Consider the following 27,407-nt stretch of genomic DNA (forward strand, 5'->3'; position numbering starts at 1 on the left):
AGACTGAGGAAGCTGGGTCTGCTACCAGAACAGACCATTTTATAGTGAACTCTTTCCACTGGCAATGATTCTCGGAGGGGTGAAAATCTTTTTTAGGGTTAACCCAGTCGTCATAGACTGCCCATTCTATCTGTTCATGAATGGAAAATGTCTTTTTAGATTTATCAGGTCTCTTAGTACCCAAGAGGGTATGGTGAAATGGAGGAGAATTGAGTGTGACAATACCAAGGTTTTTGTGCCCAACAGTGAGCATATCTATGTTGGCAAGCATATTGCGTGAAGCCATATGTCAGGGCCTGGATCACCTGCTAGTGGCACTATGGTTCCCAGAGCAGAAGGTTGTATTTCAGGTGTTCACCAGCGGGTGTCTCCCAGCAGCCAGCAGATCGAAGTAATCAGTTCCACCTAAAGCTGGCTGCTGGGAGGGTATTTAGTCCATCTTTACCGATACCTCTCGCTTCAGTGTTTTGCTGATAGCCAGATGCTGTTTGCCATTTATCCTGAGTCCTGACCTTACTCCTGATCTTGAAAAGAGAGGGAAAATTGGGGGCAGACGGGGCAATTGGGACTTTGTATGAAACACACCACTAGGGCAGAATGAGTCATCAAATATGAGTAACATGAATATTTATTGATAGCCCATGAGAGCATAGTGCAATAAATGATAAAAACATGAAATCAATAAATATGGTACAGAGTAATTGAAACATGATAATTCTATCACATTATGGTAAAATAGTAGTATATTAACCACTTTCAGACCGGACCATTTTGCTGGCTTAAGACCAGACCACTTTTTGCGATTCGGCACTGCATCACTTTAACTGACAATTGCGCGGTCGTGCGACGTGGCTCCCAAACAAAATTGACGTCCTTTTTTTCCCACAAATAGAGCTTTCTTTTGGTGGTATTTGATCACCTCTGCGGTTTTTATTTTTTGCGCTATAAACAAAAATAGAGCGACAATTTGGAAAAAAACGCATTATTTTTTTACTTTTTGTTATAATAAATATCCCCCAAAAATATATATATAAAAACATTTTTTTTCCTTCAGTTTAGGCCAATACGTATTCTTCTACATATTTTTGGTAAAAAAAATCACAATAAGTGATTATTGATTAGTTTGCGCAAAAGTTATAGCGTTTACAAAATAGGGATTGTTTTATGGCATTTTTATTAATTATTTTTTTTACTAGTAATGGCGGCGATCCGTGATTTTTATTGCGACATTATGGCGGACACATCGGACATTTTTGACACATTTTTGGGACCATTGTCATTTATACAGAAATCAGTGCTATACAAATGCAGTGATTGCTGTGTAAATGACACTGGCAGTGAAGGGGCTAAGCAGGGGGTGGCAGTGTAGGGGTTAAGTGTTCCTAGAGGCGTGTTACTAACTGTGGGGGGCTGGGCTTTGTGTTAGTGAACACTGATCTCTGCTCCAATCACATGGAGCAGAGATCTGCGTCACTTGTTGCTAGGCAGAACGGGGAGATGCTGTTTACAACGGCATCTCCTTGTTCAGCCTCCCCGTGAGACGATCGCGGTTATCCGTGTGGCGATCAAGTCCGTGGGACCTGCGACCGGACTCACGGGGGTCCCGACCGGCACGTAAGCGCGCCGTCGGCGGCACGCACGCAATGGCAGGGCGGCACATATAAATGGACGTACCTGTACGCCAATATGCCTGCCCGTGCCATTCTGCCGACGTACATCGGCGTGCGTCGGTCGGGAACTGGTTAAACACTGTAACACATGATAGTAACATCAGCACTACACCCAGCATGTATATACACAATCAAAATTCTATTGGAATAGAATTGATGACTCAGACATTGAGACCCCATGATAGATACATGATTGCTGTGACATGACATCAAATATGAATGCTCGACGCGTTTCATGGAAGTTTCTCCACTCATAAGGAGCATCTAACTGGGGATCCCTATAATGCAATATAAATTGGTATTAATAATATTGAATTACAACAGGAAGAGAGGGAGCAAAATGTCTGGTCCTAACCCTCTTACCTATGGGTATATAGTATGATAGTAGTAAAGCATATGTGATAATATTCATAAAGGTAGGAGGCACCAGGGGATGACTATAGCATGCCCTTCAACTGTTCCTTCACTACTTCCTCACACTTTATCCTCCATCTTGTGATTTCCCTAGTATAATACCCATTTTTCTCACTATTATACAAAATTATATATTACAGCTACCCTTTGGGTTCATATTCTACACTACAGTGTTGGAAGTGGGACTCTCTAGTTGTCTATCCTTACACGTGATCCCTAGTTTGCCCTGCCTTGCTGCCGTTTGGTTACCTCCTCAGTTTACCGGGGGGATGCTATACTGCTATACTCATCCCCTGGTGCCTCCCACCATTATGAATATAGGATATATGAACTTATATCCTCATCTTTACGTGTTTAGTGTAGATGCGCAGATCTGGTCATCCATGCTGCTGATCTCTGACACCATAACACTGACGATGACCAAATCCCTGCTACCGACAATGTTCTCAGGACCCCTCCCCATCCCGACAGGCTATCACCCATCTTGAGGATCCTCTGGAATATGAGTAGGACTGGAGACAGATTTCTAAGCTACCAGGCCAGGCACAACCTGGCTGTCATGGTTATGCAATAGAGTTGGTCTGCTTACCTGTTTCCATGTGTTCATCTCTAGAGACCAGCCGACCCTCACCTGACTGCCTTTGTAATCCATCCTCTGGCATGACTCCACCCTAGCTCCTATTAGAGAACTCTATATTAACCTGTGCACTGCAGGCCAACCCTGCTGATCAACCATTGTGTATTCCTTTGTGTGTTAGCGTCCTGTTACCTGCCGTGTGCTCTTCTGTTGTTCCGTTACCGACTTTTGCGTGTCTTTGACTATCCCTGTTTGCCTGTGATCCTGACCTTTTGGCGTGACCCTGACTATTCCTGTCTGCTTGTGGCCCCGGCCTTGGCTTTGTCCCTCACCATCTCTATCCTCCTGTTGCCTACTGTGGGTGTGAGCTGGGGGACTCTGGGGGTTGCGACCTGGAGCCAGTTGCCGCCAAGTCCATCCTCACCACTCGAGGCTCTGGTGAACACCTGCTGGCTCTTAGACTCCGCGCCCCAGGGAATCTTACGCTCTAACCCCGGTGGGACCTGTCTCCCGTCCGCAGCAGTCAGCCATAGGGTCCACAACCTTGCGGTGCACTCCTGATCCCTACGGTGTGCATCTGTCACCTCGCCTCAAGGTGACCTGACACTGGCCCTTGGTGCCAATTAAGTTGATCGGTCCAGGCAGTCTAACGACAACGGAATGATGTGTTGTAGAGGCTTTGAGTGAAACTTGACAGATAGGACTGCCTCCAAGGAGGCTACCAATATGTACAAGACAAAAGCAGATCATTTGATGACTCCTGGACTGGAAAGCTGAATCCGGGATCAGAAAGTCTGAAGTATTTCATGTGGACGAAACACTCTGGTGCAACCTATGTCCGGGACTAGACAAAGATTCTATAAACAATGAGTCATTTCCAGTGGCAGTTTATGAAGTTTCAGGATCTATTTGAATAGTTTAAATGTTTGGACAGTCTAAGCTATGTTGTCCGACAACAGCCCGCACACCAACTGTTCTCTCACCGGGAGGTTGTCTTAAACTTTTCAAACAAAGTTTACTGTCCTTCAGACTTTAGCGGGGTTGGATTGTAGCCAGCGGGGTTAGAAAATGCCCTGGGCCCAGCATCATTGAGAATAAACACAGCCTCGGAGTAGGTGGTCAGTAGGAGGGGGAGTATTGCCCCATCATTGGTATTAGTGGGAGGAATAGTAACCCATCATAGGTATCAGTGGAAGAAATATTACCCCGTTGTTGGTGTCAGTGGGAAAAATTGTGCCCCATACTTGGTGTTAGTGGGAGGGAGGAATTGTGCCTCATAACTCATAACATTGGGAGGACTATTGCCCCTAGAATCATAGTTGAGGAAGAACAGAGTAAGCAGCATGAATATTTATGGAATGCTAGCTAATCCCTGGGGAGGTGTGCTCAGTACGTGGTTGGAGATCGCATAAATAGTCAGAGACCTGGGACAGAGCAGGAGAGTTCCTGGGTCCAGTTCTGCTGGAGGGGACCCCTGTTCTGGGGCTCTGCTCCTGAGGCAGGACTATTGGCTGGGCCCTGTAAGCTCCGTCCTGACCTCAACCCTAGGGAACACTTTTGGGATTCATTAGATTGGAGGCTGCTAACCAGGCCTCCTCATCCAACAGTGCCTGACCTCACAAATGCGCATCTGGAAGAATTTGTCAAAAATTCCCATAGACACACTCCTAAACCTTGTGGACAGTTGAGTTGAAGCTGTCATAGAAGCAAAGGGTGGGTCAACGTAATAGTGAACCCTACGGACTAAGACTGGGATGCCATTAAAGTTCATGTGTGTGTGAAAGGCAGGCGCCCCAACATTTTTGGTAATATAGTGTATGTGCCTATATGTTGTTGCGGGAATGGGCTCAATTGGCACCTTCAGAACTGTGGCTGAGTGGTCGCTGACAGTTTACTGTCAACTACCAATGATCGGGAGCCAGTAGGTTGGGCTCCCAAATGACATCATCACTCTGCAGAAAATCACATGGTGGGGGGGGGGGGGGGGGGGGTCCCTCCTACCAGCCTCAGGTGTTATGCTCCACTTAAAGGGCCAGCTCCTCTCATCGGAAAGCGGTTAGCACACAAGAAACACACTCCTGTCCCTCTGATTATAAGGATACCAGCTCGCATGCCTGGTGTGTAAGGCTGGTAGTTGTGGGAAGGGGGGGGGGGGCACATTGGTACAGAAGAGATCCTATAACGGACATAAGATTATTACTAGATAGTTCAGCAAACATCAGTGCTTATTATTTATTGCCATTGCATGCGTAAACTTGAATGTGATATATAAACGTTTCTAATGCGGATTCTGAACTGCATATGACTGGAGTTTTAATCACGCTCTAATTAGCATGCTATGCCGAGTTATAATTACAATCTGATAAGGCTCATTCTACCTGCATTAGATGCATCAATACCGTTGTAATCAGTGCCGCAGGTTTCCTATGCAGAGTATGAACACCAAACAGACGTTTGATGAAATTTATTTCACAGAAAAGACAACTTTCCCATTGCTTAGCATATATTGGGGAAAGAAGAATTAGCCAAAGTAAATATTTCAGGATAGAATTATAAGCTCTCCCATTGCTGATCTCCTTCTGAGCAAAAAAATTAATGTTAATTTACCAGTAAATTCTATATCTTGGGAGTACAGGACACAGGATTGATATTAATAGACACTGGGTTATAGGCTTGTACCTTCAGGTGATTGGACACTGGTAAAGCTTTGGAGGGCACCCCCTGGGTGTCTCTCTATATAACACTTCCCAACCAATGGCGGTGTGTCCATAAGGGTGCACGGGCGCCGCCCCCCTCTAGCACCAAAAGATAGATTCATGCTTTGCATGAATCTATCTATGGCCACCGCTGCCACCCCCTATTCAGGCGCCCGGCCCCTTTTCGGGCACAGGCGCCTGAATTACAGTGGCGGGGGGAGGGGGTGTTTTTGAAGCACCCGATTAGAGCCATAGGCTCTAATAGGTGTCAAAAAAGGTGACCAGCGAGCGCCATGCTGGTCGCTCGCAGGTCACTCAGCTGTGTTAGAAAAGCGAATGAATATTTTCGCTTTCCTAACAATAAACCGCCTCTCCGCCAATCAGGTGCTCGGATCTGTTACCCTCCACCTGATTGGCTGAAACGACAGGCGCTCTGATTGGAATCATAGCAGAGGACGGGAAGAGAGGATAGGAGAAGACATCAAGGAGCTGTCCCACAGGTAAGGGGAGATGGTGGGCCGACGGGGGGCACACTGGCAGCATTTGATATGGCACAGTGGCTGCGTTTGGGGCACAGTGGGAGCAATTGATGGACACAGTGGCTGTATTTTATGGGGCATGATGGCTGCATTTTATGGGGCACAGTGGCTGCGTTTGATGGGCACAGTGGCTGCATTTTATGGGCCACAGTGGCTGCGTTTGATGGGCACAGTGGCTGCATTTTATGAGCCACAGTGGCTGCGTTTGATGGCACAGTGGCAGCAATTGATGGGCACAGTGGCTGCGTTTGATGGCACAGTGGCAGCAATTGATGGGCACAGTGGCTGCGTTTGATGGCAAAGTAGCAGCAATTGATGGGCACAGTGGCTGCGATTGATGGTACAGTAAGGCTGAAATTGATGGGGGGTTTTTTCTGAATTTTTCAATTTGTTTGCGTCACCAAAAATTTTGAGCACCAGCCGCCACTGTTCCCAGTTTTTTTTTGCAAGCAATGCAGAGTAACATAGGAATAGAGGGGAGGGTGACCTTTGTCCTGTACTACTTTACTCCAAGACATGGGAGTTACAGGTGTAGAGGCGGCTCCTGACGAGCACGCGCTATATGTTTTTGAAAATTTATATTCCTGAAACCACAGTTGGGTTTTAGGGCTAATTTTGCTAAATTATGGTTTCAGTACCAGTCTGGCTGGATTGCTCTGAGTTCTCATTGGCTGCAGGTGTCGCTGTCACCACCGGCAAGTGGTAGAACGCAGTTTAGCTGGGTGTATTGGGTGCCACGTTTACTGGGAACCAGCCCAGTGGGAGTGTTCTCCTGCTGTGCACTCTGGGAGGTGGTATTTTAGGTACTGACCATCATGTGCTTCGGGGTTCCGGTCCAGAACATATTTTCTGTCTGTTTGGTCCTGATCCTTCTGACCAGCCCTCATGGCCCTACTGGCCTGGGGTGCGGATCCATGCAATTCCAAGTCTCGGGGTTGGCTATCCCAAGGCGAAGTAACTGCAGGGACAGGCCTGAATGGATATCGAGGCCCTAATTATTCAAAGGTGGTCCGGTGCCATCTCATCTAAGGAGAGGCCCAGCAACTGGAGAAGCATCCGGGGAGGACTCTTCAGGAGAAGGCTATGCACAAGGCTGGTTTCTCTGAAGGAGCCTGGAGGCTCAGTTGAAGGACATTTCATGGATCTACACTCATACGGTATCGCCGGACCGGCTGAGAGATACTGGTACCGTATGAGAATTCTCTAAATTTGTCTATGTCCCTCGGTTACGCTCAAGTATTTCACATTCAAGTCTGTGGCAGAGACTTTACTTTCCTTAAAGAGGAAGTAAACCCTGATGAGTTTACTTCCTGTTTCATTCCCTGCAAAGGCAAAGCATAATGGACTACTATGCATCGCATAGTAGCCCATTATGTGTCACTTACCTGACACAGGAGCCAGCGAAGTCACCGCTGTCCCCTGTAGTCCGGCGCATCCATCTTCTCGGTGGGTCTCGCTGCTCCACCGCTGTCATTCGGTGGAGCCGCGATGACGTCACTCCCGCGCATGCGCACGGGAGCCGCCACTCACGGCATATCGCCGTTGACCGCGGCGCGCTCAGTGCGGTGCCTGTCTTTCGGCAAATATCTCCTAAACTGTGTAGGTTTAGGAGATATTTCTTGGACCTACAGGTAAGCCTTAATCTAGGCCAGTGATGGCGAACCTTGGCACCCCAGATGTTTTGGAACTACATTTCCCATGATGCTCATGCACTCTACAGTGTAGTTGAGCATCATGGGAAATGTAGTTCCAAAACATCTGGGGTGCCAAGGTTCACCATCACTGATCTAGGCTTACCTGTAGGTCAAAGTTGGTTGTAAGGGTTTACAACCACTTTAACACCCCACCGGCTGCTAGGCCTAGTGAGAGGAGGTCTATCCGGAGGTTGTGAGAATCCAGCTGTAATACGGTTATTCTCTGGATTTCTTCTATAAGAGACTTTCTATTTTTGCAGTCCAAAAGTACCTGAACTTCCTCCTAACCCTCTACCCTCCATTAAGAGACTGTGTTATCTTCTAAATATATATACCCAAAAGAAGATCCAGTGTCAGTTTCTGCATTTCTTTGGGCCATCTACCACGAGAAACCCCTAGACAGAGACGAAGTGAAGAAGGTAACGGTAAGCTTAATAAAACCAGCAGCTCCTTCTGGGGTCAGTGCTACACAAGTATGTCAAAATGTATTTTATTTTAATCGTACAGTATAAGACACAAGTTTTATATCCATAGACCCTGAGATGTCCCCAACCAACGAATGAGAAGAGTGGGCAACAAGGCAAACAGAACTCAACCAACAGGCCCACAAATAACAGGAGTCAACAGACTCAGAGTGCTGCTAAAAAAAAATACATTGTGGTTGAAGGCAACATCTGCACCCAAGCAGGCATGTACTGGCCATTGGGACTACAGGGAGTTTCCCGGTGGGCCGATGGCTCAGTGGGCCGGTTTCAGTGAAAAAGTAATGGCTGCGCGGGTCGCCCTCAACTTCATGCAGTGATGTGAGAAAGATGAAAAAAATACAGAGGAGAACAAGTGAAATAATAAAAGAGGTTAGTGAGGACTCCTTATGTTATACTACTTATGTTTTTTTGCACAATTACGTATAGTTTTATATACTGTTTTTTGCGTGTTTGCAAAATTAAAGTGGGCTGGTCTGGATGAAGTCCAGGGCCAAATTTTTGTCCCAGTCCAGCCCTGCACCCAAGGTATAAACAGAAGACCAGATGGTGACCTTACAAAGCTGGGCAACAGAGGCTTAATGTCAGAATACCAGGACATTCCCACCAATCTGGTAGAATGTATAAGTGCAGGAGTTGCTTTGTCCTTTAGAGTGGAAGCTCTTGAGATGAATTATCTCGCTGGTGGATCTTGAGACAGGATGTCCCTAGCGAGGTCCTGAGAGTAGGATGAATAGGGAGGTCATCTTCCTGATAGAAGCTGGAGGTTGGCAATAGACTCAGATGGCTCTGACCACATCCAGACAGTGAAGAGCAATCTCCTTCGGGTGCTTTGGAGTAGGGCAAAAAAAAAGAAAAAAGAAGGAAAGACTATGTGGTCGATTTACTAAAGACAAATCCACTTTGCACTACAAGTGCACTTGGAAGTGCAGTCACTGTAGATCTGAAATGAGGAGAATCTCTGATTTCTATCATCCAATCATATTCAAACAAAAATGCTGTTTTTTTTTGTTTGTTTTTTTTCCTTGCATATCCCTCTCGGGTCTACAGTGACTGCACTTCCAAGTGCACTTGTAGTACAAAGTGGATTTGCCTTTTTGTAAATAAACCCCCAATGTCTTCATTGAGGTGGGGGGGTTGACACCACCTTAGGAAGACAGAAGGGTCTTGAGCGCAAGACTACTTTGTACTTGTAAGGAGCCATTTCTCGTTCTTAACCACTTCCCGACCAGCGCACGACGATGTACGTCGACAGAATGGCACGGGCAGGCACATTGGCGTACGTGTACGTCCAATCTTCAATGCCGCCCTGCCATCGGGAGCGTGCCGCCGGCGGCGCGCTCCCGCGCTGGTCGGGACCCCCGTAAGTCCGGTCGCGGGACCCGCGGACTTGATCGCCGTGGGCATACCCGCGATCGTCTCACGGGACGGCTGAATGGAGGAAATGCCGTGTAAACAGCATTTCTCCATTCTGCCTAGCAACTAGTGACGCTTATCTCTGCTCCATGTGATTGGAGCAGAGATCAGTGTTCACTAAATGAAAGCCCAACCCCCCCCCACAGTTAGTAACACACCCCTAGGAACACTTAACCCCTACACTGCCACCCACTGGTTAACCCCTTCACTGCCAGTGTCATTTACACAGGAATCACTGCATTTATATAGCAGTGATTACTGTATAAATGACAATGGTCCCAAAAATGTGTCAAAAATGTCCGATGTGTCCGCCACAATGTCGCAGTCACAATAAAAATCGCTGATCGCCGCCATTACTAGTAAAAAAAAAATAATAAAAAATTATTAATAAAAATGCTATAAAACTATCCCTATTTTGTATACGCTATAACTTTTGCGCAAACCAATCAATAATCGCTTATTGCGATTTTTTTTACCAAAAATATGTAGAAGAATACATATCGGCCTAAACTGAGGGAAAAAAATGTTTTTTTTATATATTTTTGGGGGATATTTATTATAACAAAAAGTAAAAAATAATGCATTTTTTTCAAAATTGTCGCTCTATTTTTGTTTATAGCGCAAAAAATAAAAACCGCAGAGGTGATCAAATACCACCAAAAGAAAGTTCTATTTGTGGGAAAAAAAGGACGTCAATTTTGTTTGGGAGCCACGTCGCACGACCGCGCAATTGTCAGTTAAAGCGACGCAGTGCTGAATTGCAAAAAGTGGTCTGGTCTTTGACCAGCAAAATGGTCCGGTCTGCAAGTGGTTAAAGAGGAAGTAAAGCCTGATGAGTTTACTTCCTCTTTCATTCCCTGCAAAGGTAAAGCATAATGGACTACTATGCATCGCATTGTAGTCCATTATGTGCCACTTACCTGACACAGGAGCCAGTGAAGTCCCCGCTGTCCCCTGTAGTCCGGCGCATCCATCTTCTCGGTGGGGTCTCGCAGCTCCGCCGCTTTCAATCGGCGAAGCCGCAATGACGTCACTCCCGCGCATGCGCATGGGAGCCGACACGCACGGCATTTTCGTCATTGGTGCCTGTCTTCAGGTAAATATCTCCTAAACCGTGTAGGTTTAGGAGATATTTCTTGGACCTACAAGTAAGCCTTAATCTAGGCTTACCTGTAGGTCAAAGTGGTTTGTAAGGGTTTACAACCACTTTATCAAGAGAGCCACTAACGTAGAAACACTTCTGACAGATGTGACGGCCACCAAGAAGGCCATTTCATTGGTTTACACCAGTTTTTATATAGGTTTATTTATTTTTTTTACACCCACTAGCTGAAGTCCTTAATCACTTGAGTCCCAATGCCATTTTTTTTAAATGTTTGGTTTACAGGATTAAAAATAATTTTAGGTCTGAAGATTACTTAAAGCGGACCTCCACCCTGAAGTGGAAGGTCCGCTCATCTGATCCCTCCCCCCCTCCGGTGCCACAATTGGCACCTTTCAGGGAGGACAAGCTAGCCGCAGATGCCCCCCCCCCCCCCTTTGTGTTCTGGGAAAAGCACAGTTCCCAGGACACAGCGGGGACCAGTGGAGAGGCGCAGCGCGACTCGCGCATGCGCAGTAGGGAACCGGGCAGTAAAGCCGCAATGCTTCACTTCCCGATTCCCTGACAGAGGATGACGGCGGGGGCAGCTGAGAGACGAGCGATTGCTCATCATCTGCCGCCAACATCGCTGGACCCTGGGACAGGTAAGTGCCCATTTATTAAAAGTCAGCAACTGCAATATTTGTAGATGCTGGCTTTTAATATTTTTTTTAAAGGTGCAGCTCCACTTTAAAACCCCCAATCATTATATATTTTCTAAAAGCAGAAACCCCAGAGAACACATTATCAGTACCCTATATTTTTCCATATGTGATGCTTTAAATGCCCCTACAGGTCATCAGTTTAGCGTTACCCGTGATCTCTGGTGGCAAAACGATTGATCTCACTATGGCGTGTTCGATGATATGTAACATTTGTAGCACCAACGCTGTTTTTTTTATGTAGACACCCCAACACATGCATTTTCATATGTATGCCTGCGTAGGTGGGGAGGCTCACTTTTTTTTTTTTTTTTTAACTTTCATGTCTTTTTTTTTTACTTATGATTTTATTGTTATCACATAGGAACCAATAGCCACCTATGTGATAGCATTTAAGTGACAGGCCCTCTTTGTGGCATGGTGTGCAAAGAGAGAGGCAGGAGAGGAGAAGAGCAGTATATAGAGTGAGGGAGCAGTGTGTACAGATAGGCTCCCTCACTTGGCGGTGCTGACCGTCATTTCCGGCTTTTACGCCAGATAAGGCGTGTTTGGGGGGGTTCTGAGTAATTTTCCAGCTAAAAATATTGATTTTTACATGTGGGAGAGAACTGTGAGAATTGGCCTGGGTGGGAACGGGTTGAACCCGCCAGCAGTGGTTTACCATAGAGGCAGCTGTGGTCCCCGGCCATCTCTATGAACCTCGGAGGCTGAAAACGACAGCATGACGCCACTTCCGGCTCTGGCAGATGTGAAAACTGACATTTTTTTTTTTTGCTAGAAAGCCTGAGAGCCTTGTCCAGATGGGGGGTGTTTAGTGGAAGAAAATCCCCCCCCCCCATCTTACCGGAGGTCTGAAAATTTTAAAAAATTCCTTAGAAACCTCCACTTACCTTTCCTGCCGCAGGGTTTTCTGTGGTTAAAAACCAACAGACACAATCTTCACCTCTCACGGTGGGCTCCGTTCAGGAATCGGGAACCCCATACTCCTGGACCCGTAAAAGCACCCCGCCAGAAAAAACTTTATGGCTGAAAAAAACCAAAGCTTTGGATCCTGGGGACCAGCTCTCTTAAAAACAGAAGCGTTACAGGCAAAACCTTGTTTTTTCCACCACGAAGCCCCGGGTACCATTCAATTCAGCCTGAAAAGACACTTTGGATCTGGCTGCATAGCTAGCTCCAGCAAGGATTGGTCCAGTGGAGCTCAGCACAGCACATCTTTACTCGTGACCAACACCTTGGACACTGGCGAAAAAACTGAGGTACTCCCAGCAGTGGGAGGGATTATATAGGGCGTGGACATCCTGTCTTAGGGTGTGCCAGTGTCCATCGCCTGAAGGTGGCCTATAACCCACATAGTAAATATTATGGCTCTGTGTCCCGTGATGTACGATAAGAAAGTTATATAGTAAAAGTGATACTAAAGGATCGTTTTTTTTTTTTTAAATAACATGTCATACTGTGCAGCTCGTTTTGCACAGAGTGGCCCTGAACATCCATTTGTGGGGTCCCTCAGTGGCTCCTCCCTGCATTAAATAACCCCCATGAAGAAGCGTTCTCCAGAGGGGGTTACCTTGCGGGCACGCTCCCAAGTCCAGCATTCGGCGTCCATAGGGGCCGAATGCAGGACTTGGCCCGCCACCAGCATCAGTGGATTGGATTGACAGCAGCGGGAGCCAATGGCTGCACTGCTATTAATCTATCAAATTAAGAGCCAGGAACCCGTGGAAAGAGGGGCGGCGGGGAAGTGGCAATGGAAATTCGGGGCTCAAGTGAAAAGGGGGGACTGGTGACTGCAAGGTGTTTTTTCACCTTAATGCATAGGATGCATTAAGGTGAAAAAAACACAAGCCTTTACAACCCCTTTAACCACTTCCGCCCTGGACCATTTTGGTGGCCAAAGACCAGACCACTTTTTCGCTGCTTCACTTTAACTGACAATTGTGCAGTCATGCGACGTGGCTCCCAAACAAAATTGACGTCCTTTTTTTTCCCACAAATAGAGCTTTCTTCTGGTGGTATTTGATCACCTCTGCGGTTTTAATTTTTTGCGCTATAAACAGAAATAGAGCGACAATTTTGAAAAAAACGCATTTTTTTAAACTTTTTGTTATAATAAATATCCCCCAAAAATATATAAAAAAAACATTTTTTTCCCTCAGTTTAGGCCGATACGTATTCTGCTACATACTTTTGGTAAAAAAAAAAAATCACAATAAGCGATTGTTGATTGGTTTGCGCAAAAGTTATAGCGTTTACAAAATAGGGGATAGTTTTATGGAATTTTTATTAATTTTTTTTTTTACTAGTAATGGCGGTGATCAGCGATTTTTATTGTGACTGCGACATTATGGCGGACACATCGGACATTTTTTACACATTTTTGGGACCATTGTCATTTATACAGCAATCAGTGCTATATGAATGCAGTGATTCCTGTTTAAATGACACTGGCAGTGAAGGGGTTAACCAGGGGGTGGCAGTGTAGGGGTTAAGTGTTCCTAGGGGTGTGTTACTAACTGTTGGGGGGCTGGGCTTTAAATTAGTGAACACTGATCTCTGCTCCAATCACATGGAGCAGAGATCAGCGTCACTAGTTGCTAGGCAGAACGGGGAAATGCTGTTTACAACGGCATTTCTCCGTTCAGCCGCCCTGCGAGACGATCGAGACGATCGCGGGTATGCCGGACCGGACTCACGGGGGTCCCGACCAGCACGCGAGGGCGCCGCCGGCGGTGCGCTCGCGATGGCAGGGCGGCAAATTTAAAGGGACATACAGGTACGCCCATTTGCCTGCCTGTGCCATTCTGCCGATGTACATCGGCGTGCGCTGGTCGGGAACCGGTTAAATAAGGAACTTATGAATTCAAGAATAGCCTAGCAGCGAGACAACCAGAGGAAGCCGTGTAATGGAAAATTTTAGGTTAAGGCTATTCTATAAGTCATGAATTATATATTATAATGTGTAATGTTATGATTGGTTAAATGAAAAGGTCTTCTCCTTTAAGGTAAAGGAAATATCTCATCTAATTCAGGGGTTCTCAACCTCAGTCCTCAAGTAACCCCAACTGTTCATGTTCTGGGAATTTTTCTTAGCAAGCCATTGACTCTGATTTAAAAGCACCTGTGCAAGATAAAGGAAAACCTGAAACCATGGCCTGTTGGGGGGTACTTGAGGACTGAGGTTGAGACCCCCTGATCCAATGCACTTATCAGAATATGCATTATATTTGTATCTGATTGGTGGGCAGAGACGTTCCCATCCATGTCTTGAATACTTAACATGATGAACCGTGTCCAATAACCAAGTCTCTGCTCTTCATTCCAGTGTGTTCAAATAGTTACATAGTAGGTGAGGTCGAAAAAAAAAAAAAAAAGACACAAGTCCAACCTATGTGTGTGATTATATGTCAGTATTACCGTATATACTCGAGTATAGGCCGACCCAAGTATAAGCCGAGGCCCCCAATTTACCCCCAAAAAACTGGGAAACCTATTGACTCGTGTATAAGCCGAGGGTGAGATATGCCTGTCCATCCCTGTGTGTGTCCGTCCATCCCTGTGTGTCCGTCCATCCCTGTGTGTCCGTCCATCCCTGTGTGTGTGTGTGTGCGTCCATCCATCCATCCATCCCTGTGTGTGTGTGTGTGTGTGTGTGTGTGTGTGTGTGTGTGTCCATCCATCCATCCATCCCTGTGTGTGTGTGTGTCCATCCATCCATCCATCCATCCCTGTGTGTGTGTGTGTGTGTCCATCCATCCCTGTGTGTGTGTGTGTCCATCCATCCATCCATCCATCCCTGTGTGTGTGTGTGTGTGTGTCCATCCATCCATCCCTCCCTGTGTGTGTGTGTGTGTGTCCGTGTGTGTGTGTGTGTGTGTGTGTGTGTGTGTGTCCGTGCAGCCTTGTGTGTCCAGCCTACCTGTGTCCCAAGCCTCCGTCCGGTCCCGTCCCGAGCCTCCGTGTCGTCCCGTCCCGAGCCTCCGTGTCGTCCCGTCCCGAGCCTCCGTGTCGTCCCGTCCTGAGCCTCCGTGTCGTCCCATGCCAGGATCGCCGCTCTTCGTCGGCGCCCTGGCGGCCATTCCCCTGTTCAAAAGCCGCGCCTCCCGCCTCCGCCTGTGATAGGCGGAACACTCAATTTCCCAGCAGTCTGTGTTCCGCCTATCACAGACATCGTCTCATCCTCGTCCGTAGTACGAGGATGAGCCGATGTCCGTGATAGGCGGAACACTGACTGCTGGGAAATTGAGTGTTCCGCCTATCACAGGCGGAGGCGGAGCCGGAGGCGCGGCTTTTGAAAGGTAGAATGGCCGCTGTCTGTCTGCTCGACACGCTGTTCGGGCAGTCAGACAGCGGTGACTCGAGTATAAGCCGAGGGGGGCACTTTCAGCCTCAAAAAAGAGGCTGAAAATCTCGGCTTATACTCGAGTATATACGGTACATTGTATATCCCTGTATGTTGTGGTCTAATAGTTTTTCGAAACTATCGATGCTCCCCGCTGAGACCACCGCCTGTGGAAGGGAATTCCACATCCTTGCTGCTCTTATGCCCTAAACACACGGTCGGACATTCCGACGACAAAATCCATGTGATTTTTTCCGACGGATTTGGTCCCAAACTTGTCTTGCATACACACGGCTGATTGGACCACGTGGGAACACAATATCAAGTTTTATTCAATCTTGTTATTGATGTTTGTTAATTTGTATGATTTTGTAAATTTAGCATTTTTGTATATTGTTTAATAAAATTCTATGTATTTTTAATTTTGTCGCCTTTAAAGTTGCCGGAAAATTCGATCGTTCAGAACGCGGTGACATAGGACACGTACAACGGGACTATAAACGGGCCAGTGGCCAATAGCTTTTGTCTCGTAATTTATTCTGAGCATGCATGGCACTTTGTCCGTCAGAATTGTCTACACACGTTCGGAAATTTAAACGATCGGATTTTGTTGTCGGAAAATTTTAGATCCGGCTCTCAAACTTTGTGTGTCGGAAATTCCAACGGAAAAAGTCAGAGTGGAGTCCCGATCGGATTTTCCGACAACAAAATCCGATTGCACATTTTCCATCGGAAAGTCCATCCGTGTGTACGCGGCATTACAGTAAAGAACCCTCTACGCAGTTTAAGGTTAAGCCTCTTTTCTTCTAATTTTAATGAGTGGCCACGTGTCTTGTTAAACTCCCTTCCACGAAAAAGTTTTCTCCCTATTGTGGGGTCACCAGTCCGGTATTTATAGATTGTGGGGTCACCAGTACGTTATTTATATATTGTGGGGTCACCAGTCCGGTATTTATATATTGTGGGGTCACCAGTCTGGTATTTGTATATTGTGGGGTCACCAGTCGGTATTTATATATTGAAATCATATCCCCTCTCAAGCGTCTCTTCTCCAGAGAGAATAAGTTCAGAGCTCACAACCTTTCCTCATAACTAATATCCTCCAGACCCTTTATTAGCTTTGTTGCCCTTCTTTGTAGTCGCTCCATTTCCAGCACATCCTTCCTGAGGACTTGTGCCCAGAACTGGACAGTATACTCCAGGTGCGGCCGGACCAGAGTCTTGTAGAGGGGAGAATTATGGTTTCATCTCTGGAGTTGATCCCCTTTTTAATACCAATATTCTGTTTGCTTTGTTAGCAGCAGCTTGGCATTGCTGAGCCCATCATCTACTAGGACCCCCAGGTCCTTCTCCGTCCTAGATCCCCCCCAGAGGTTCTCCCCCCAGTCTATAGATTGCATTCAGATTTTTGCCACCCAAATGCATTTTTTTACACTTTTCTACATTGAACCTCATTTGCCATGTAGTTGCCCCTCCCCCCATTCATTTTTTCAGATCTTTTTTTCAAGGTTTCCACATCCTGCGGAGAAGCAGGGCTTCCAGGGCCCTGAGGTCAAGGTAAGGTGAGAGGGGGGGGGGGGGGGAGGAGGGGGGAGACAGACAGTAGAATTTAAAGGGGTTGTAAAGGTTCGTTTTTTATTTTCTATATAGGTTCCTCTAAGCTAGTGCATTGTTGGTTCACATACCTTTTCCTTCAATTTCCCTTGTTTTTTTTCTTTGTCTGAATATCTCACTTCCTGTTTCTCCTCAGTAAACTTCTCACCATCATCCGAGCGGTGTTTAGTCAGCCAGAACAGCTTACTGAGGAGGAACAGGAAGTGAGAAATTCAGACAAAGAAAACAAAGAAAAAAAACATTTAGAAGGGAAATCGAAGGAAAAGGTAAGTGAACCAACAATGCACTAGCTTATAGGAACCTATTTAGAAAATAAAAAAACTAACCTTTACAACCCCTTTAACCCCCTACAATACTGTGCGACATAAAAAATTGCCACGCAAATACCACGCACCATACAAAAATTGCAACGACCACCATTTTCTTCCCTAGGGCAGGGATATGCAATTAGCGGACCTCCAGTTGCTGCAGAACTACAAGTCCCATGAGGCATAGCAAGACTGGCAGCCACAAGCATGACACCCAGTGGCATGATGGGACTTGTAGTTTTGCAACAGCTGGAGGTCCGCTAATTGCATATCCCTGCCCTAGGGTCTCTGATGAAAATATATTTTTGGAGGTTCCGATTCATTTTTTAGCAAACATATTAGGATTTTTACATGTAGGAGGGAAATGACGGAATTGGCTTTGGTGGGAACTGGTTAAAATGACTGATTTGCATGTATTTAACACGACCAAAACGGGTGTCCTGGTTGGTTTCCGGTGCATGTAAAGTGCAGAAATACCTTTCTCGTTTTGCCTCTTAGCATAATGAAAACACACACACAAAGTTTCTGTTCAGGAGATAAAAATTTAATTTTACAATCTTATAAAGCAGCTTATACTGAAGCATGATGCTGATCTCTCTCTCTCTTTATATAAACATAGCAACAGGTACCTTTTATTTATTTTTTTAATTTCTGCAAAAAAATCTATGTATAAAATTATCATGGGCACATTGTGCTTAAAATGCAAAGTCTATACAGCATTCAGGAGGACCGCCTCACCACAAGGGATCCGGTAAACAAAGTATTGCATATATATGTGTGTACATGTGCTGTATATATGTACACACGCTCACAAACACATGGTATATACCCAATATACTCCACATGTTAAAAAAAAAAAAAAAAGAGTCAGGAAGTAATATAAACAAAGAAATGCTCTGAACCCTCCAAATGTTTCATTGTGGGAAAAAAAAAAAAAAAAAAAAAAAAAAGATAATGGTTGCCCACTGAGCCACTCCCATGTCAATCATTCAGATTTTTTTTTTCTTGCCACCCACAATTTGGGATTGTGGCACGTACCTGGTTACGCCCACACCTCCACGTCAAAAAGTCAATAAGCTTGAAATGCTCTACCCGCATCGAGGGAATGGGCATCAAATCGTCATTGGCTTGGCCTCACGGGCCCTAAGCCTCAGGAGCCAGTTTGTTCAGATTGCACCAAATCTATGCACAATTGTAGTGTTAATGGGTTTAGTTATTAAAAAAATAAATTAAAAAAATTGCTTAGCTGTTCCTCCTTTAAAACGGCAAGTAAAGGTGTCCTGTGTGGAGTAGGTCAAAGTCAAATGTTCTCAGGCTATAGTCCTCCACGATGAAGCCCCAAAGTGGGGCGTAACGCGTTGGGGGGGGGGGGGGGTCTGGCCTTGATGGAGTGAGCTAAGACTGCCTTCACTTGTTAACGGTTGGGAAAGGTGTGCAGCAATTGTGATAGCTCTCTTCACCTTTGCTGCCTGCTTCGATGTCCGGGCAGGCTCATTTCCAGCCTGCACCCTCATCAACCACCGGCATCCATTTCACAGGATTTCAGCAGCCTGACCACGGGGGGGGGGGGGGGGGGGGGGGGGGAACGGCGGTTGGCCTGCCTAAGCAAAACCAGGGTCTCAGGCTCTATTCGTTGCAGATCACAAGTGTGAATGGGGGAAAATACCACATTATGGTTACTAGATGGTGCTAACTGTCATAGTAAAAGAAATATACTCCTCAGCTCCTTCTAGTGGCCGTAATGCAGTATTTCCCCCATTCACATTCAATCAGTAGGGACTATAGTCTGAGAACATTCAATTTTGCCCTATTTGCACAGAACGAATTTACAATAAATATTGATGGATGAATAGCTACTCAAATTTTTATTTTTATTTTATAAAACAGCCCCTTAGTGTCTAGAAACCTATTATGGCAGTTGCTACAGGAAAGATGATTGCTTTGAACCAACCAAAAATTTAAAGGCCCACTAAGGTTACTTCTTTCAAAATCATTTAAAACATGTAGCAAGCATCACTCATTTATTAGAACGCCAACATGATAAATAGGAAGGGTCCAACAGTCAACCCCCTATGAGAAATCACCAATATATAGACCAATACATAGTAGCGGCCTTCATGTTTTCCAATGCCTTGCTCTGGGACAATCATCTGTGGGAGTTGAGCTTTATATATTTTAATGCTACTCATAAATCGAGCTCAACACATAGAAGTTTACCCAGAGTGTTTACTATAAAGAAGACTCAGGGGCAATACAACTTCCCCTTCACTTTCCTCTAGATCAGTGGTCTCCAAACTGCGGCCCGAGGGCCCCGATGCAGCCCTTTCCTTGCTTTTATCCAGCCCTTTGGCCATTTTTTCCCTCCACGCTTGCTGACTGCCACCGACACCAACAATGGGGCGCTATTCCTCCCACTGGCACCAATGACGGGGCGCTATTCCTCCCACTGGCACCAATGACGGGGCGCTATTCCTCCCACTGGCACCAATGACGGGGCGCTATTCCTCCCACTGGCACCAATGATGGGGCGCTATTCCTCCCACTGGCACCAATGACGAGGCGCTATTCCTCCCACTGGCACCTATGACGGGGCGCTATTCCTCCCACTGACACCAATGACGGGGCGCTATTCCTCCCACTGGCACCAATGACGGGGCGCTATTCCTCCCACTGGCACCAATGACGGGGCGCTATTCCTCCCACTGGCACCAATGACGGGGCGCTATTCCTCCCACTGGCACCAATGACGGGGCGCTATTCCTCCCACTGGCACCAATGACGGGGCGCTATTCCTCCCACTGGCACAATGACGGGGCGCTATTCCTCCCACTGGCACCAATGACGGAGCGCTATTCCTCCCACTGGCACCAATGACGGGGCGCTATTCCTCCCACTGGCACCAATGACGGGGCGCTATTCCTCCCACTGGCACCAATGACGGGGCGCTATTCCTCCCACTGGCACCAATGACGGGGCGCTATTCCTCCCACTGGCACCAATGACGGGGCGCTATTCCTCCCACTGGCACCAATGACGGGGCGCTATTCCTCCCACTGGCACCAATGACGGGGCGCTATTCCTCCCACTGGCACCAATGACGGGGCGCTATTCCTCCCACTGGCACCAATGACGGGGCGCTATTCCTCCCACTGGCACCAATGACGGGGCGCTATTCCTCCCACTGGCACCAATGACGGGGCGCTATTCCTCCCACTGGCACCAATGACGAGGCGCTATTCCTCCCACTGGCACCAATGACGGGGCACTATTCCTCCCACTGGCACCAATGACGGGGCGCTATTCCTCCCACTGGCACCAATGACGGGGCGCTATTCCTCCCACTGGCACCAATGATGGGGCGCTATTCCTCCCACTGGCACCAATGACGGGGCGCTATTCCTCCCACTGGCACCAATGATGGGGCGCTATTCCTCCCACTGGCACCAATGATGGGGCGCTATTCCTCCCACTGGCACCAATGATGGGGCGCTATTCCTCCCACTGACACCAATGATGTGGCGCTATTCCTCCCACTGACAGCAATGATGGATCATGGTTTACTGACACAAGGACAATTTCTTCTCCTACTGGCCACAGTGCAGCCCCCCTAAAGTTTGAAGAACAGTAAACTGGCCCTTTGTTTAGAAAGATTGGAGACTCCTGCTCTAGATCAGTGGTCTCCAAACTATTCCTTTCACCGATACCAACGATGGGGCATTGTTCACTTCCACTGGCCACAGTACAGCCCCCCTAAAGTCTGAATTACAGTAAACTGGCCCATTGTTTAGGATGTTTGGAGACCCCTGCTCTAAATCAAGGGTAGGCAAATTTTGGCTCTCCAAGCTGTGGTGAAAACTACAAATTCTCATCAGGCCTCCTTTTCTGGGACTCATGCCTGTGGCCATCAGAGTCTTGTAATGCCTCATGAGACTTGTAGTTCCTCAACAGCTAGAGGGCACGAAAATTGGCTTTAGAGTGCTCTAGGAACCTAGAAGCCCGAGGGACTGTATTATGGAACTACCAAACATCTCTGGCCCATCAGTATGACGGATGGCTTTGCGACATGGGCCGGTATGAGCACATGACGACACAAGTCAGATTTCAGGGCTCCTAAAGCAAGCTAGATAAAAGTAGAATGGATGTACCTGCTACGCCGTGTCCATGGTTGTTTACTAAAGGTAATGTGATGACAGGTAGACATGAGCGGTGACCATGCTGAAGACCTTGTCCTGGACATTGACTATAGCCACATCATTTATAGGCTAAGAAGAGGAGACAAAAGCTCTACTATTCTGTAGAAGACTTCACTATAGCTTTTACCCAATGGATGTCTGCGACCGAAGCGAATAATCATATCTAGTAAAGTGTATATATAAAAATAAAAAGTTATCTGAGCGAAGCATGGCCCCTTCCCTGTATGTAAACCTTTGTAGTTTAGGAAAGTCATTTCATTTCTGTGGAGTCATGCCCGGCACTAGGACCCTGACAGAAGAAACATTGTATGAATGCCAAAACTACCGGCAATCTCACCGAGGCAGCCCCGACAACCCGGTACCTGCATACTGGTGACCTGACTACCTGCCAGACCGCATCTCCATTCCAGCATGCTTATGGATTGCTCCCCATGGGTCCATTTAGAGGTAAACAAGCTCCGGTGTGGTAGCAGGTGCAATACACACGACTGCCATTAATCGGAAATAAACAGAAGTAATGCTGTATATGCAATTTCCAATGTAGTGCGTTCTGCACCAGAGGTCACTGCAGATAATTAGGATACAACTACGCACCTGCCATTGCGGATACCACCAGTTCTGGGAAAAAAAAAAAAAATATATATATATATATATATATATATAAAAAATATATCTATATATCTATATATCTATATAAAAAATATATATATATATATTTTTTTTATTATTATTATTTTTTCCCAACTCCCCAGAACTGTCACCTTCAGCAAATCAGTAATGGCAAGTGCATAGCAAGAAAGATTTTATATATAGAGAGACCTCTATATAGATATATATACACATACATATTTTTATTACACACACAGTTGTGCTCTAAAGTTTGCACCCCCTGGCAGAAATGATGACATTTTGGCATCGATATAGAAAATATGACCGATCGTGCCCAAAAAAATGTCTTATTTAAAGCAGAGTTCCACCCAAAAGTGGAAGTTCCGCTAGAAGAACTCCTAACCCCGGCATGCCATATTTGGCATCTGTTTTTTTTTTTGGGGGGGGGGGGGGGTTACCTAGTTTTGACAGGTTACCATCTCCCACTTCCGCTCGGGCCGCCTAGGCAACTCGAGCAGAAGTTCCCCCTCTCTCCCTCCCTGCTATCTTCTGGGACACGTCAAGCGGGTCCCAGAAGATTGCCCAGCCATTGAGGCGGCGCAGCGCAACCTGGCTGTCACAGCCACGTGCCAACACTTGTGATACCGGGGGAATGGCGAGGGAGAGAAGCGAGGGTTTGGGGCGGCTGGTTCGTGGGACAGGTGAGTGTGTGTTTATTAAGCGTCAGCAGCTACATTTTTTGTAGCTGCTGACTTTTAATAAACACAAAATCGACTGGAACTCCTCGTTAAAGTCATTATAAAGTCTATTTTAAAAAAAACAAAAAAAAAACAAACATGTTATACTTGCCTGCTCTGTGTAATGGTTTTGCACAGAGCAGCCCTAATCCTCCTCTTCTGGGGTCCCTCTTCAGCTCTCCTTGCTCCTCCCTCCTGTCAAGCACCCCCACAGCAAGCAGCTTTATAAGGGGCACCAGAGCCGAGCTACAGCTCCGTGTGTGCATTCAGACACTGAGATGCCACTGGGCACCGCCCCCCTCTCCAGATTGGCTGACTTTGATGAGAGCCACAGGAGTCAATGGCGCCGCTGTTGTGTCTGAGACTATCAGGAGGGAGAGTCCCTCGGCCGTCCGCGACTCTTCCTCCTGATAGTCTGGACATCGCTCGTTGGACAGAGATGGGGCTCAGGTAAGTATTAGGGGGTGCTGGGGAGGCAGCTACACACAGAGGGCTTTTTATCTTAATGCATGAAATTCAGGGATCTCTTGATAGCAAGTCAAGGTTAGGTAGACCAAGAAAGATTGCAGCCACAACTGCCAGAAGAATTGTTGGGGATACAAAGAAAAATCCCACAGGTAATCTCAGGCGGCTCTGGAAAAAAATGGTGTGGTTGTATCAAGGAGCACAATACGATGATACATGAGCTGCATGGTGCCAGAAAGAAGCCTTTACTGAGCCAATGCCACAAAAAAGCCCAGTTACTTTACTATATGTCCGACAACACCTTGACACGTTTCACAGCTTCTGGAACACTAATCTGGAGTAACTAAACCAAAATAGAGCTTTATGGTCACAATTATAAGCACTATGTTTGGAGAGGAGTCAACAAGGCCTATAGCAACAAGAATCCCATATAGACTGTGAAGCATGGTGGTGGCTCACTGATGCATTAGGGGGGGGTTGAGCTCTAAAGGCACTGGGAATCTTGTGAAAATTGATGGCAGGACAAATGCAGCATGTTATCAGAAATTGGGCGACAATTTGCATTCGTCTGCATGAAAGCTGCGCATGGGACGCTCTTGGACATCCCAGCAGGACAATGATACCAAGCACAAGGCGATCCTCCAGTGGTTACAGCAGAAAAAGGTGAAGGTTCTGGAGTGGTCATTGTAGTCTCCTGAACTTAAAGGGGAGGGCCGGTTAAAAAAAAAAAAAAATTAAAAGTCAGCAGCTGCAAACACTAGCTGCTGACTTAATAAGGCGACTTACCTGTCCAGGGCACCCGCGATGTCGGCCGCCCAAGGCCGACCCGTCCCTCGGCTCTCGGGTCCCGGAGCCGCCATTCAATCTAAGGGAAACAGGCAGTGGAGCCTTGCGGCTTCACTGCCCGTTTCCTACTGCGCATGCGCGAGTCACGCAGCGCTTTGTGAATGGGACGCGCTGTGTTCTGGGACACACAGTTCCCAGAACACAGCGCGACCCATTACCCAGAAGACAACGCGACGAGGAGAGAAGACCAGAAGATCTCCGCGGAGGAGGAAGAGGCAGATTAGGATGATGCGTCTAGCAACAGGCATTTCTGGTAAGTTAAAAAAATATAAAAAAAATTTTCATTTTTTTTTTTAATGATTTTTTTCTAATTTTTAATGTATTTTTTTTTTCATGGTGGCCCTCCACTTTAATATGAGCAAGCCACTCTGGGGAGATCTCAAACGCGTGGTTCATGCACCACAACTAAAGACTTTGCATGACTGAAGCCATTTTACCAAGAGAAATGGGCAGTTCCTACCACCTGCAAGAATTCGGGGCCTCAGACCATTACAAAAGACTGATGCTAAAGGGGGCAATTTATATATTAGGAACTAAAGTGGAGGGCCACCCTGAAAACAAAAAAATATTAAAAATTACAAAAAAATCTAAAAAAAAAAAAAATGAAAAAATTTTTTTTTTTTTTACTTACCAGAAGTGCCTGTTGCTAGGCACATAATCCCAATCTTCCTCTTCCTCCTCCGCGGAGATCTTCTGTCTTCTCTCCTCGTCGCGGCGTCTTCTGGGTAATGGGTCGCGCTGTGTTCTGGGAACTGTGTGTTCCAGAACACAGCGTGTCCCATTCAGAAAGTGCTGCGGGACTCGCGCATGCGCAGTAGGAAACGAGCAGTGAAGCCACAAGGCTCCACTGCCTGTTTCCCTTAGAGGGAATGGCGGCACCGGGACCCGAGAGCCGAGGGATGGGTCGGCCTCGGTCGGCCGACATCGCGGGCGCCCTGGACAGGTAAGTAAGTGTGTTTATTAAGTCAGCAGCTGCAGTGTTTGCAGCTGCTGACTTTTTTTTTTTATTTTTATTTTTTAAACGGCCCTCCTCTTAAGGAGAGTCAGACTATTGAGGCGTTTCACTGATTTACTTGTTGCCATATATTGTACCATTCTGTTGAATGGTACAATATGACCTGCAGTTACAGAATATGAATACCATAAGAAATAAAAGAAATGGGGTTTTCCTACTCACTTATGTTTTCTTTAAAAATCGTGTATATTACCAATTCTCCAAATGGGATGCAAACTTTTGAGCACAGGGGGACTTACATTTTGAGTGATGTTCCTTTTATCATGAGAACCCCAGAGCTGTAAAGCACATAGAGGGTATAATCTAAAGTCACCCATAGGCAATAAGCAGCAAAGACAGAGGCAGCATGGACACCAGGACAGCCGTCCCATCACCAGTGCACACATACCTGGAGTACGTCTGGATTACCCTCCAACTGTAAGTACAGTATACTGTAACTGGATACACTAAAGGAGGGGTATTAATAAAACAGAACAGCTAACGGTGCTGTATTGCAAAGTACCGAACCCACTTTGGGCATCTTTAAAATAGATATATGTATATATCATCTATATATCTCTCTCTCTCATATATATATATTTATTTTAAAGAAAGGACTCTAGTTCATGGAATACAATACCTATTTATTTTTCATGTTAATTTGATTATGTAGAACCAAGTCTATAAAGCATAGAAGCCTATAGGTACAAAAATAGCTACTTCTTCCTAATAAACATTTACGCTGAGCAAGTTTCTGTATTCTTTAAGGTTCTTTTATAAATTTAAAAACACCAGGCTGGATCCTGACCACTACCCAAAGACCCACACTGCCCACTTCCCCTGGAGACCCACACTGACCACTTCCCCTGGAGACCCACACTGACCACTTCCTTACTGGCAATGTAGAAGCTGGTCATCCTCTGCACTGCCGCTCTAGTCAACTCAATATTGAACCCTACGGACTAAGACTGGGATGCCATTAAAGTTCATGTGTGTGAAGGCAGACTGGACCCTGGCCACTTCCCCTGGAGACCCAAACTGGCCACTTCCCCTGGAGACCCACACTGGCCACTTCCCCTGGAGACCCACACTGGCCACTTCCCCTGGAGACCCACACTGGCCACTTCCCCTGGAGACCCACACTGGCCACTTCCCCTGGAGACCCACACTGGCCACTTCCCCTGGAGACCCACACTGGCCACTTCCCCTGGAGACCCACACTGGCCACTTCCCCTGGAGACCCACACTGGCCACTTCCCCTGGAGACCCACACTGGCCACTTCCCCTGGAGACCCACACTGGCCACTTCCCCTGGAGACCCACACTGGCCACTTCCCCTGGAGACCCACACTGGCCACTTCCCCTGGAGACCCACACTGGCCACTTCCCCTGGAGACCCACACTGGCCACTTCCCCTGGAGACCCACACTGGCCACTTCCCCTGGAGACCCACACTGGCCACTTCGTTACTGACAATGTAGAAGCTGATCATCCCCTGCACTGCCGCTCTAGTCAACTCAATATTGAACCCTATGGACCAAGACTGGGATGCCATTAAAGTTCATGTGTGTGTAAAGGCAGGCTGGACCCTGGCCACTTCCCCTGGAGACCCCCACTGGCCACTTCCTTACTGGCAATGTAGAAGCTGGTCATCCTCTGCACTGCCGCTCTAGTCAACTCAATATTGAACCCTATGGACTAAGACTGGGATGCCATTAAAGTTCATGTGTGTGTAAAGACAGGCTGGACACTGGCCACTTCCCCTGGAGACCCACACTGGCCACTTCCCCTGGAGACCCACACTGGCCACTTCCCCTGGAGACCCACACTGGCTTTACTTTTGGCAACATCGTGTACATACTTACATTGTGCCAAGCTGCACTAAATATCATACCTAGAGTTCAGCTTTAAATATATACTGGGATTCCTATACTCCCACATGTAGGATTATTTTCAACTTCTGATGGATTTTTCCTTCTAAACAGTTCAATCACAACAGTAGGTGGAT

At 46.7% G+C, this 27,407-nt stretch overlaps 1 protein-coding gene across 1 annotated transcript in view; it reads right to left on the bottom strand.

Moving 5' to 3' along the window:
• Positions 1-27,407, bottom strand: part of PAQR5 (progestin and adipoQ receptor family member 5) — a 617,270-nt gene that overhangs the window by 142,865 nt on the left and 446,998 nt on the right. The window lies entirely within an intron of this gene.

Source organism: Lithobates pipiens, unplaced genomic scaffold (assembly GCF_037356315.1).
Source record: "Lithobates pipiens isolate NorthernLeopardFrog02 unplaced genomic scaffold, aLitPip1_a1.2 Scaffold_8, whole genome shotgun sequence".
Taxonomy (NCBI): domain Eukaryota; kingdom Metazoa; phylum Chordata; class Amphibia; order Anura; family Ranidae; genus Lithobates; species Lithobates pipiens.